The sequence below is a fragment of the Orycteropus afer genome, unplaced genomic scaffold (genome assembly GCF_000298275.1).
Source record: "Orycteropus afer afer isolate SDZICR_OR568_19922 unplaced genomic scaffold, OryAfe1.0 scaffold00032, whole genome shotgun sequence".
Taxonomy (NCBI): domain Eukaryota; kingdom Metazoa; phylum Chordata; class Mammalia; order Tubulidentata; family Orycteropodidae; genus Orycteropus; species Orycteropus afer.
In genome coordinates this window covers 7,152,975-7,165,582 of record NW_006921619.1, presented here as the reverse complement: position 1 = coordinate 7,165,582, position 12,608 = coordinate 7,152,975, and the positions used below count along the sequence as shown (strand labels likewise).

Below are 12,608 nucleotides of genomic sequence, written 5' to 3'. Positions count from 1 at the left end.
CTGCCTCCTAGGGCCTCAGTTTTTTTCCTCTACAAAGTATTAGTGATATAAAGCTGTTGTTGTTGCCACCTAGTTGCCCCCCCCCAAAAAAAAAACAAAACAAACTCACTGCCATTGAGTCGGATCTGACTCATAGCAACCCCTCCTTGGGTTTCTGAGGTGGTTTTACTATGGAAGTAGATTGTCCAACCTTCCTTTCGAGGAGTGGCTGGTGGGTTTGAACCGCCAGCCCTCTGTTTAGCAGTCAAATGCCTTAGGCACAACACCATCAGAGCTCCTAGTTGGCCCCCAGCGCATGAAACCCCCATGAACAATGAGATTTGTTGTTGTTATTATGTGCTGTTGAGTCGGACCTGACTCATAGCGACCCCTCCTTGGGTTTCTGAGGCAGTATCACTACGGAAGTAGATTGTCCCATCTTCTTTCCGAGGAGAGGCTGGTGGGTTTGAACTGCCAGCATTCTGGTTAGCAGTCAAGTGCCTTAGACACTATGCTACCAGAGCTCCCACAAGGAGATTAGAGCCTAGGGATCTAAGGATTTTCACTGGCTAGTTTTTGGAAGTAGATCACCAGGCCTTTCTTCTTACTCAGTCTTAGTCTGGAAGACTCCACTGAAACCTATTCAGCATCATAGCAACGTGCAAGCCTTCAGAGACAGAGAGTAGTTAGCGGTGCATGAGTTGCATTGGCCAGGAATTGAACCCGGGTCTCTCACATGGAAGGCAAGAATTCTACCATTGAACCACCACTGCTAAATGAGGCTTAAATGAGTGAAGCATGCAAAGCACACAGCATGGTGCCTGGAACAAAGTAAGCATCTATAAATGGTAGCCATTTTATCTCATCTGCAAATATATGTGTCACAAACCAGGCAACTTAGGGCAAAGGAAAGGAATTGGGAAGCAGAAATGAGCCTTCCTGGGGTCTCTCTCCCATTGCACTTCCTTCTCTCACCACCTTCTTCTGCTCCCTCCCTCCACCCATGTATTCTCCACACTTCCCCAAAGGAACTTTCCAAAACACAAATATTGCCATGTCACTTTCTGGCTGAAATCCCTTCTGCTTCCCTATTGCTTATAGGATAAATTCCAAGCTCCTTGACACGGCCTCACAAGGCCCTTTGTGATCTGGCTGCTGCTTATCTCTTGGACCTCATCTCTTATCCCTTTGTAACTTAAGCTTGTCACATTGAACTGCCCAGTTACTCAGAGACATCATGTTTGGGCTCCCTCCAGACCTCTTCAAGAGCTGCTTCCTGACCCCAGCTATTCACCTCCTCTCCTCTAGAGCAGAGAAGTTGCTTTTTTCAGAACACTCCCACTCTCCTCCCTAAAAACTGAAAGAGAAGATCCTAAGGGGTTCCTCCTCCCAGGAGATTTTGCCTAAGATGTCAGAGCAAGAGGGCCCTCTAAAATCACCTAGTCTAAACTCTCCTTTGAAAAACTCACCACCGTCGATCGGATCCGACTCATAGCGACCCCTCCTTGGGTTTCCGAGGAGGTATCTCTATAGAAGTAGACTGCCCCATCTTCCTTCTGAGGATTTGAACCACCAGCCTTCTGGTTAGCAGTCAAATGCCTTAGGCACTATACAGAAAACATGAGCCCTGAAGGGAGGGAGCTTTCTCCAGGTTCCACTTCCACCCACCCCTTCTCTGTTGTTGTTGTTGTTATGTGCCGTCGAGTCGGCCCCGACTCATAGCGACCCCTCCTTGGGTTTCCGAGGCAGTATCACTACGGAAGTAGGATTGCCCAACCTTCCTTCCGAGGAGTTACCATCAAATTGATTCCCACTCAAGGTGGCCTTGTGTGTTACAAGGTAGAACTGCTCCATAGGGTTTTCTTGCCCATAATCTTAACCTAGGCATGTTGTCAGGACTTTTCTCTTCTGTGGTACTGCTGGATGGGTTCAAACCACTAACCTTTAGGTTAGCAGTCAAGCACTAACCGTGTGTGCCACCTAGGGACCTTACCTTCTTCCCCCTCTACACTAGCGCTACAGGACTGATGAGTTACCCCTTCTCAGTACCAAGGGCCTCTCATTCAAGTGCATTTGCATTTAATCACTTAATCATCTTTCACAGGAAGAGCAATTAAACAGAAAAGACTTAAGGACCCAAAGGAATGAATTTCAGCTCTAGGAAAAAGACCATGAGGGATATAGTTGGGGCAAAGACCCCTTTTAGCTCCCCTCAACCATACTCAAGCGATTCACTGTCTCTTTTTACCCTCATGAAATACTGGCCTGCCTCATCTGCCAAGTGAGCAGAGCCTGCGATTAGAGGGACAAGGCAGGTGTGTGTGTGTGTGTTTGTGTGTGCGGGGGCCTTCCTGGAGGGCTGTTGATTTCAAGCATAGCCAAGTGAGAACCAATCAGAGCTATCACTGGGATGTGGAAGGCACATAGGTTCTAGAATCAGAAGACTTGAGTTCAAGTCCCACTTTCTAGCTGTGTGACCTGGCAAGTCATTTAACCTCTGTTAACCTCAGTCTTCTCAACTGTAAAATGGAGATAAATCACAGCTCTCTCCTCACCAGACTGGTGTGAGAGTCATGTGAGGTGATAGATGTGAAAGTGTCTCCTAAACAGTTCAACATTTAACACTGTTCTTAGTGATAGGATGGAATGAGTCCAAGAAGCTTCCAAGCAGGAAACAGGCCCAAAGTCAATTGCTAGCTCACTCCTCTGCCCTTGCTCACATTCTGTGCTTAATCTGTTATGGACTGAAAGGTGTTGGGCTTATAAATATTTGTTCCTTATGGCCAAACTTTCATGAGTCTTATCAGCCTAGCAGATAAGATAATCCTGCCCTGCTGGTTGAGTTCTGGCACCTGGTGTTCTACATTGCAGGTGACCTCTCAAGCCTAACTTTTTAATACCTAGCAAGTCAATACATACGCTCTCAATTTACAGGCTGGAAGGGGAGGGGCTGTCTGAGGGGGCCTCCGAAATTAATTCTCTTTGTTTTTGAATCTGATGTCTAGAGTTAACTAGAGTCTCCAAGTTAACACCTTTCATTCCAGATGGTGACTGAGACTCCAATGACTCCGCTAAACTCAGAACCAAAAAGGTTTTGAAAAGATTTGAAGTGAGCACCCTTCTCCTTTAATTAAGTGTGAAATCTCCATATCTATTTCAGCCTTTGAAAAGTGAAACCCAGGAAGGCAGTTTCCCCAGGCAGGGAGGAGAGGTGTGCAGAATTAATATTCCATCTCGATTTTTCCTGTGTAATTTAATAAGTTGACTAAGCTTATCAGGGGGCCCGGGTTGCATTTAACCAATGGGCAAGGTGGCCTCCTGCAGCCGCCTCATTTTTCCTATCGACAAAGCTCACATTAAAGCGGTTGACCGGTCAGGTGGGCTGTGAGGCAGGACAGGTCAGGGTTAAGGTGAGAAGCTGAGTCTCATCTCACCTTGCTGTGGGTCACACGTTACCAGTTGGCAACACTTCCGTCCTCCCTCAAACATTTGCAGCTGAATCTTCCCAGTCATAGGTGCAGGCTGAATGACCCCTGCCTTCCTGAGCTCTGCATTTCTGAGTTTCTAGCTCCATGGTCCAATTCCTTGCACCTCTCCCTCCCTTCGCTTTTTCTACAATGATCCTGGATCCTGCAGCCCTATTTCTCCAGAAAGAAAGGCCTGGACTAAGAAGAACTAGATGGTGCCCGGCTACCACTGTCATCCACTTGGAAGCGGATCTATGTAGGAGATCCTTGATAGAAAGGGAGAACAATGTGGAACAAAACTCAAAATCATTTGGAGGAAAAAAAAAGGCAGGGGGGGACCAGCTTTGCGGTCCGATAGAGCCTGGTGGAACCACTGAGACTATGGCCCCTAACTGCCCTTCAGGTCTGGAATTGAACCCACACCTGTGGTTTCCAGCCAAACAAAAGACAGGCATATGAGTTGAACATTTACCTCAAGTAGATACTCTCCTTGGAGAGAACAATCATGGGAGAAAGAAGGGCTGCTTATGCACAGGGAGACAGCTCAGGGGGTAGGAGTCCATGGAAGGATGGACACAGGGAAGAGGTAACTATGGGAAGGAAGTTGGGAGGGGAGCTGTTGCATTGTGGTAAACTGTGGTCAATGTCATGAGACAAAGTATATGTGAACTGCTGTATGGAAAGTGAATTTGCTCTGTAAATTTTCACCCAAATCACAATTTAAAAAAAAGAAAAAGAAAAAGAAAGGCCTGGACTAGTTGAGACTCACCCTTAGCCCCCTCAGTGGACCCTCCTCCCCACTTTCTGTCTCACTGCTGCCTCCTCTGCTGGCCAGAGGGCAATCCTGGGTTCTTCCCTCTGGGCCAAAGGCTTTCAAGGAATCTGGGAGTTCAGAAGCAATGTTTCACAAAAACATTCTCATAGAAAACTCAAGAGTCTCTGGGAAAAAAATATCCCTGGAACCCGGTGTGGGAAACACTACTATGAGTGAGAATCTCTTTTTTGAACATCTACTGAGCTTCTGATTCTCTCCAAAAAAAGTACTGAGGGGGAGTGGGGATGCATCAAAATAGAATGCATTTCCCAAAAATAGAACTCTAGTGCTAGAAAGGATTTCAGAGATTAACAATCCAATCCCCTTATTTTTCAAGTAAGTAGACTGAGGTTCTGAGAGAAAAAAAATGGCCTGTCTGTTGAATTCTGATAACTAAAGCAGGGTCAGCAGGGCTTTAGTTCAAAAAACAAAGCAAACTCGCTGCCGTCGAGTTGGATCCAACTGATAGTGGCCCCTCCTTGGGTGTTCGAGGCAGTATCACTATGGAAGTAGATTGCCCAAACTTCCTTCTGAGGAGTGGCTGGTGGGTTTGAACTACCAGCCTTCTGGTCAGCAGTCAAATGCCTAAGGCACTACATTACCTCAGGACATGATAAAATAGGAGAAAGAAAAGCAGCAGCATTTCCCCTTGCCTCAGGAGGGGCTCCCACCATCGTTGGACCCTGAGCCTGCAGGATGTCCTAGTCCTCTGAGATACATCCCTGCTCTAGGATTCCCTCTGTGGTCTTGTTCAAGTGTCTATTCCTTTAAACACTCAAGTCAGCTCCTTCAATCTGCTCCTGCCTCCTAGTGGGGGTGGGATATCACGTTATAGTGGTTAAAAGCATGGGTTCTGGAGTCAGACAGACCTGGCCAAGTTCAAATCGTGGCTCCACTACATAATGTCTGTGAGTCTTAGCCAACATATTAAACTTTCTTTGTGGCTCAGTTGTAGAGGTGATGACAGTAACCACATCATAGTGTTGATAAATGAGATAATGTATATAAACCAATTGTCCTGAATCAGTTCCAACTCATGATGACCCCATGTGTGTCAGAGTAGAACTGTGTTGCACAGAGTTTTCAGTAGTAGGTGGTTTTTCAGAAGTAGAGTGCCAGCCCTTTCTTCTTAGGCACCTCTGGGTGGACTCCAACCTCCAACCTGAAATAAGGTGTCTGAAATATATTACACTAGAATGTACTCTGACATATATTACATTAGAACATAAACTCTATCAAGGCAGGGGCTTTGCTTACCTTATTGCTCTATCCTCAAAGCCTAGAATATGGCCAGACCAAAGTAACAGTTGATAAATATATATTGAATGGATGAATGCAACATCTAATACTTACTATTGTTCTTATCCTGAATGGTTATTATTATCGTTATTGTTGCCCTGAGAATTTTCTTCTTCGACTTCAGCCACCTTTTCTTTTCTTACCCTACACTCCTTTCTGTCTTGGCTAACTGATCATGCCTATGCCTATTACCTGTGTTAGCATGTACCTGTATGTATACACCCACACTCACACACACATCACACACAACTATGCATTTCTATGCTGGTCTGTTTGTCTCGCCAAGTGTCTCTTCTCACCTGCAGGGGGAGAGGGAGAACCATGTCGCTGAGTCCAAACCCTTGGTTTCCTACCCCAACCCCCATTCAGTGTTCAAATTGCTGCTCCCTCTTTATGTTTTTTGAAATCCTGGCCACTTTCCTCTAACATACTTTGTACTGCCTAATAAGTCAGGGGTGATAAAAAGAAAATCCCCACCACTATTTTTCCCTTTCTAAGGAAGGCTATCCACTTATTTTTGTTTTGTCTGATTCAAAACTGACTGATGCAATTCCCTTCTGCCTTGACAAATGAGGACCCGCAGCAAAGAAGGAAACGGAGCCAAAGTGAAAAAAGGAAGGGTCAGAGGCTTTCTGGAGATTTATGAAGGTCCCATTCGAGCACAGGCAGCTGGACAGTTCTCTTCTATGCTCAGGCCTTGAGTTTCAGGAAAACACAAAGACTGAGCAGCGCCTTCATTTGAGTCATTTGGGTGGATTTGATATTTACATCTGTGTTATCATCCTATTTCCCTCTCCTTCCCCAGTTGAGAGTTGGGACCAGGGATGTCTACTTTCTTCAAACTTCAGGGTCTAGGACACTGGGTACAATAGAAAGGTAATTCTTTAGTTCTTACCAAGTCCCACTCTTACCCCTTTTTCCTCACTCAGTTTAGGGTTTCATTCATTTTGAATTAGTGATAATCTGGAAAGGGAGAGGTATAGGAATTGATAGACTAGATTATGTCATCGTTGTTAGTTGCTGTTGAGTTGATTCTAACTCATAGTGACCCCATGTGTTACAGAGCAGAACTGTTCCACAGGGAGCAGTTTCTTGGCTGTAATCTTAATAGAAACAGATCACCAGGCATTTTCTTGCACAGTACCACTGGGTAGCTTTGAACTGTCAACCTGTGGGTTAGCAGTCGAGTGCAAAGTGTTTGCACCACCCAGGGACTCTACACAAGATTATAATACAACACATATTACCCAACCCTGTAAATTCACACTGGCCCACAAGCCTAAACATGAAAGAATCAGACCACACACAAATAAGAATTGACTTGTTGTTGTTGTTGTTATGTGCCGTCAAGTCAGACCCAACTCATAGTGACCCCTCCTTGGGTTTCCAAGGCAGTATCACTACAGAAGTAGATTGCCTCATCTTCCTTCCAAGGAGCGGCTGGTGGGTTTGAACCTCCAGCCTTCTGGTTAGCAGTCAAGTGCCTTAGGCACTATGCTACCAGAGCTCCCAAGAATTGACTTAATAATACCAAAATCAAATCAAACCCACTGCCATCGAGTTGATTCTGACTCACGGTGACCCCCATTGGGTTTCCAAGGCTTTAAATCTTTTATCGAAGTAGATTTCCTCATCTTCCTTCTGCAGAGCAGCTGGTGGGTTTGAACCACCAACCTTCTGGTTAGCAGCCAAATGCGTTATCCACTGCACTGCCAGAGCTTCCTTGACTTAACAAGGAAAATAATAATAGAAAAATAAGGCCTGTGGTCTTTAACACTCACCTGTGGTCTGCCAGGGACCTAACAATAAAATGTAAAGTGAAATATTCAATTGAGTCAAACTTCAGGGGTTGCTTTGTTGGTTGGCTCCTTTAATGAACATGACTCTAGAGAACATATTTCATTCACTTTCACCTTCTTTTTAATAACTTAATTAAACCATTAATAACTTAATGGAAATGCTGGCTCTGTGCAGATAAGTGGTTACCATCTTGTTGAAGTTGGCCTCCTCCTGTTTGCCTGGTACCAAGGAAGTATCTAGCCCCTCTGACCAACCAGGAAAACCAGGGGAGGAGGTGATCCAGTTAGTGAGGCTCCAACAGGCTGAGGCTGGTGGCAGGCGTGGAGAGGATGTGCTGAGTTGAGAGTGAGAAGAGTGATTGTGTTCAGCAAACTTATGAAGCAGACCCCAAGGGATTATTGGAGCAAGGAAGAGTCTGAGGTGGGCATCAGGGCTGGAGTATGAGGTCAAGGAGTCATAGAGCTGGGACGGCTCTCTCCTAGCCTGGGGCCTCAACCCCAGGAACATGCCTCTGGCCATCAAAAAAAAAAAGAAAAGAAAACCTAACCCTTTGCCATCAAGTTGATTCTGATAAATGGTGGCCCCCATGTGTTAGAGAGCAGAACTGTGCTCCGTGGGGTTTTCTTGGCTGTAATCTGTAAGGAAGCCGTAGGGGATGGCCTCAGGGCCTCAGGCAGTCAGCTGCCACACCCAAGGCTGGTGGTTCAATCCCACTGGCCGCTCCTCGGAAGGAAGGTTGGGCGATCTACTTCCGTAGTGATACCGCCTTGGAAACCCAAGGAGGGGTCGCTATGAGTCAGGGCTGACTCAATGGCACATAACAACAACAACAACAACAATAACTCTGTAAGGAAGCAGATCACCAGGACTTTCTTCCGTGGCCACTGCTAGGTTGTCAAGCACAAACTGCTTGTGCCATCAAAGGAGGCCACAGGGACCAAATAAAAATCACTGCGTGCTCATCCTTTCAGTGTCAGTGTCTCCTGCTCTGTTCCACCTCAGACACTGGCTCCCACTTGGTCCTACCCAGCCTTCTCCTGTTCATCCTCCTGGCTTGTCATACCTGGACTTCGCAACCTGATTCCATTTGTGCTTCCTGACTGTCTTGGAAATCTCACAGGGCTCAGCCACCATGAATTGCCCCCTCAGGCACCAAAATCTACCTTAGTCCTTGCAGCTCCATCCAACCCAATGCCTGAAACACCACAGCGTCCCAGACTCCGTGTGGGGTGCAGGGAGGAGGGGCGGGATTATCTAGAGAATAAAAAGAGCGGGTCAAAATGAGCAAGGAGAACAATTTGGAGGCATATTAGAAAGAGAGTTAAAAATATACTCCCTGTGGTGCATGGCATGAGTGGGCTGGGTTTTTTAAAGGGCCAGTGGTAGCAAGATTATGGCATTAAATTGATTCCTAACACCCTTTGGGATAAACCAAGACCCCCTGCCATGAACCCCCATGATGTGGCCTCAGTTTGATTCTTCAGACTTTCAGGTGTGACCTCAAAGGAACGACAGAGATTCAATGACTGTTCAAGCTGAGAAAGATTTATTCAAACGGCATGTAGCTTGCTAAAGCTCTGGGTTTATTTTTCCTCTGTCTTTGCTCCAGAAATGTCTTCTTTTTTGATTTCCAGAGGGCTTAATGCTTCCAGTGACCATCTATTTCTTTCTGGTTGGGAGTCCTGTTCGTCTTCTCACAATGGGCCTAACCTCTATTCTGTAACATTCTCTTCTCACACTCTGACTTGTTGGCCAAAGGTAGACAGGACACAATCAGATCCATGAACCAAGTGCTATCAATGTTTGCCTTCCTGCTCGTCATGGCTCACAGGCTCTGACATAGAAATGATGCTGGATGAGCCTTTACCTGGTTACCCAGCCACTCGCACCCCCAGAACGTGCACAGCACTTGTCACTGATATCGATCCAAACAGAAACCTTTCAGAGTCACTCTAGCTTTACCTCAACTTCCTCCACAAACCCAACAACAGGCCCTTGGAAATTTCCTATATAGCTTCAAAAAAGTTAATGACAACTTGAATGGGGGCACAAATAACATCTATGATGATAAGTGATGCAAAATCTAGTAGAGAATCACTAAATATGGTTAAAGGATAAGGTTCCAAGTCAACCTTGAGAGGCTGGAACAAGAAACTGAATTTAACAAAATAAAACCTACTAGCTATAAAATATGATGTCCCGCTCTTGGGCTTAGAAACAAACAAACAAAACAAAACAAAAGCAAGGGCACAACTATAGAATTTCAGAATTGGGAAGATGGAGCTAAAAGAGCTACACTTGGTTGCAAGCTCAATATGAGTCAACAATGTAATGTGACTCAAAAAATCCCAGGAGTTTAGCTGCATCAATGGAAACATTGGGTCTACAAGAGGAAGGTGAAGGAGGTGGTGATTCTGTTCTTCTCAGCACCCCTGGACCACACTTGATGTCTTCGCTTTTATTCTGACACCACTTTAGGAGGCACACTGACAAACTACAGTGCACCAGACAGGTGGAAACAGGAAGATGGGAGATCTGGAAATGATAACAAATGGGGACCATGGAAGAACAAAGGAAATTTCACCCCAAAGGAGAAAAGATTTAAGGAGGACAGAAAAGCTATTTTCATCTATTAAAGGGCTATCCTATACCAAAGACATAAAGCTTCCCCTGCCCCACCCCCAACTCCAGAGGATAAAAGTAGGCCCATGAAGTACACTAAACAAACCAAACCACTTGCCATTAATTCCAACTCATGGAGACCCCATGTGTTTCAGGGTAAAACTTGCTCCATAGGCTTTTCAAAAGCTGTGATCTTACTAGATCACCAGGCCTTTCTACCAAGCTGCCTCTGGGTGGATTTGAACCACTAACTTTTCAGTTAGTGGTAAGCACTTAACAATTTGCACCACCCAGAGACTCTTTGAAAGAAAGTTCAAGGAGCTAAATTTTAGTCCAGTCTGAGAAAGAGTTTTCTAACAGTGTAAGAACTATCCAAAGCTGGAATGGCCTGTAGTTGAGTTCATGCGTTTCCCGTTACTGAGGGTGTTCAGGCAAAAGCTGGAAGATCACATATCAGATATGCTGCATAGAGAATTCCTGTGCTTGCCAGATCAGATTATCTTTAAGGGTCCTTTCAACTCAGAGATACTCTGACTCTGGGACCATTATTATAATATATTATACTACCCTCTACATGAAACTAACGAAAACTCGTTGCTGTCAAGTTGATTCCCACTCATGGCAACACCCTATATGTAGAACTGTGCTCCACAGGATTTTTAATGGCTGATTTTTCAAAAGGAGGTCACCAGGCCTTTCTTCTGAGGTGCCTCTGGGTGGAGTCAAACATCCAACCTTTTGGTTAGTAGCCAAGAACTTTAACGATTTGTACCACCAAAGAATTCTATCTTCTCCATGAGACTATCGAATTCCCTTTTGTAATGTAATAAAGCTGTTGGATTTTAGAAATATTTGTTAGTTCTTTTCAGACTCAGTTTTAAAATTTCAGCTAAAGAGCACAGACTTTAGCAACAACTGCCAGGGTTCCAATCCTGGCTCAGGTGTTTATTAGCTGTGTAACCGTGGACAAGTCACTTAACTGCTCTGGGCTCAGTATTCTCATTTATAAAATAGGGGCAATACTAGTGCCCTACGAGGTGGTATCCCTACGGAAGTAGATTGCCCAACCTTCCTTCCGAGGAGTGGAAGGTTCGGCAATCTACTTCCATAGGGATATCACCTCCGAAACCCAAGGAGGGGTCACTAGGAGTCGGGTCTGCCTTGACGGCACATAACAACAAACAACAACAACCTCATCTAGATGGTAGGAGGATTAAATAAATATTTGAAAAGCACTCAGAACATTACCAGCACGTAGTAAGTATTATAAATGTGTTTATTAAGTAAGAAATAATGTAAAATGGATATTTTTAAAAAAAGAAAAATGAATGGGAATGGTCTCAAATTTAACAAATGATTCAAAGATGTCTTCCTTCTTTACCAACTCAACACCAGCAGCTCTAGCCGTGAAATAGCCAAGAGCCTGGAGGTGGGAGGGACAAAAAGGATGTAAAAATCACACAGCTTTCCTTAACTCTCCAGAGGGAAGAAAAAGCTTCCTGCTGTTGGCTCATGCATGGTAACCTCTGAAAAGGCCTGTGTGTTTAATGACACCAGCTTATCCCTACCTCCCCCATCCCTCCTCTCTCGACTTGGAGCTGCTGGGAGGCCAGGGGTGTGCTGCATTGTAATAAAGCAGTGTGGAAGGGGGGAGGTGGAGGCCAGAGCATGTTATATATACAAGGCCTGTCGGCGGGAGCTTAATATCTTCTTACTGGAATAACCATTGTCCCAGCTTCTCAACAAATACCAACCATCATTAATAAAAGGACTAGTAAAAGCATTTATTGAGCTCAGGCATTGGCTTGGCTTTTGCTAGCTCCAGGGCCTTGGTAGAGGCAGCTGTTGAGGATGAGGACTGGAAAAGCAAGACTCCTGCTGTACCCAAGAGATCAGATCCTGGTCCAGCCCCAACCTAGCACCCTTCTCAAGGCCCAAGGGACACAATCGGTAACATCTCTCATCAAAAAAGAGGCTGATAGCCTGAGAAGTGGGAGACTAGAGCATGGAGATAGCACACCATCTAGGCATCAGACTTCTGTGTTGTTTTTAATAGTAAATACGGAGTTGCTGTTGTTACGTTGTTAAGGAGCTCTGGTGGTGTAGTGGTTAAGGCATTTGTCTGCTAACCAAAAAGTTAGTGGTTCAAACCCACCAGCTGCTCTGCAGAAAAAAAGATGAGGCAGTCTGCTTCTGTAAAGATTTGCAGCCTTGAAAACCCAGTGGGGGTTGCTATGAGTTGGAATCTACTCTGGTAGTGAGTTTGGTTTTATTTGGTGGTGGTGGTGGTTGTTAGCTGCTATCAACTCAATTCCAGCACAGGGACTCATGGACTCCACGTGTGCAGAATAGAATGGCTCCGTAGGGTTTTCAAGTATGTGACCTTTCAGAAGCAGATCACCAGGCCTGTCTTCCAAGGTGCCTCAGAGTGGATTTGAACCATCAACCTTTTGGTGAGCAGAAAAGTGCTTAACCACTTGTGCCCCCCAGGGACTCCATAAATATGGGGTGGCAATGCTTAAAAGAAAATGTTGCCTTATTGCACTGTGACTTTTTTCCAAGAAGCTTAACACTCATCATCTTGCAAAATTATTTTCCCCCTTTTATAGATGGAAAAATGAAGACAC

The 12,608-nt window shown here is 45.2% G+C and overlaps 1 non-coding gene across 1 annotated transcript; it reads right to left on the bottom strand.

Annotated features, from left to right (window-relative positions):
- Positions 1 to 681: 681 nt before the first annotated feature.
- TRNAG-UCC lies at positions 682 to 752 on the bottom strand. The gene has a single exon. It is a non-coding gene; the product is annotated as a tRNA-Gly (tRNA).
- Positions 753 to 12,608: the final 11,856 nt, after the last annotated feature.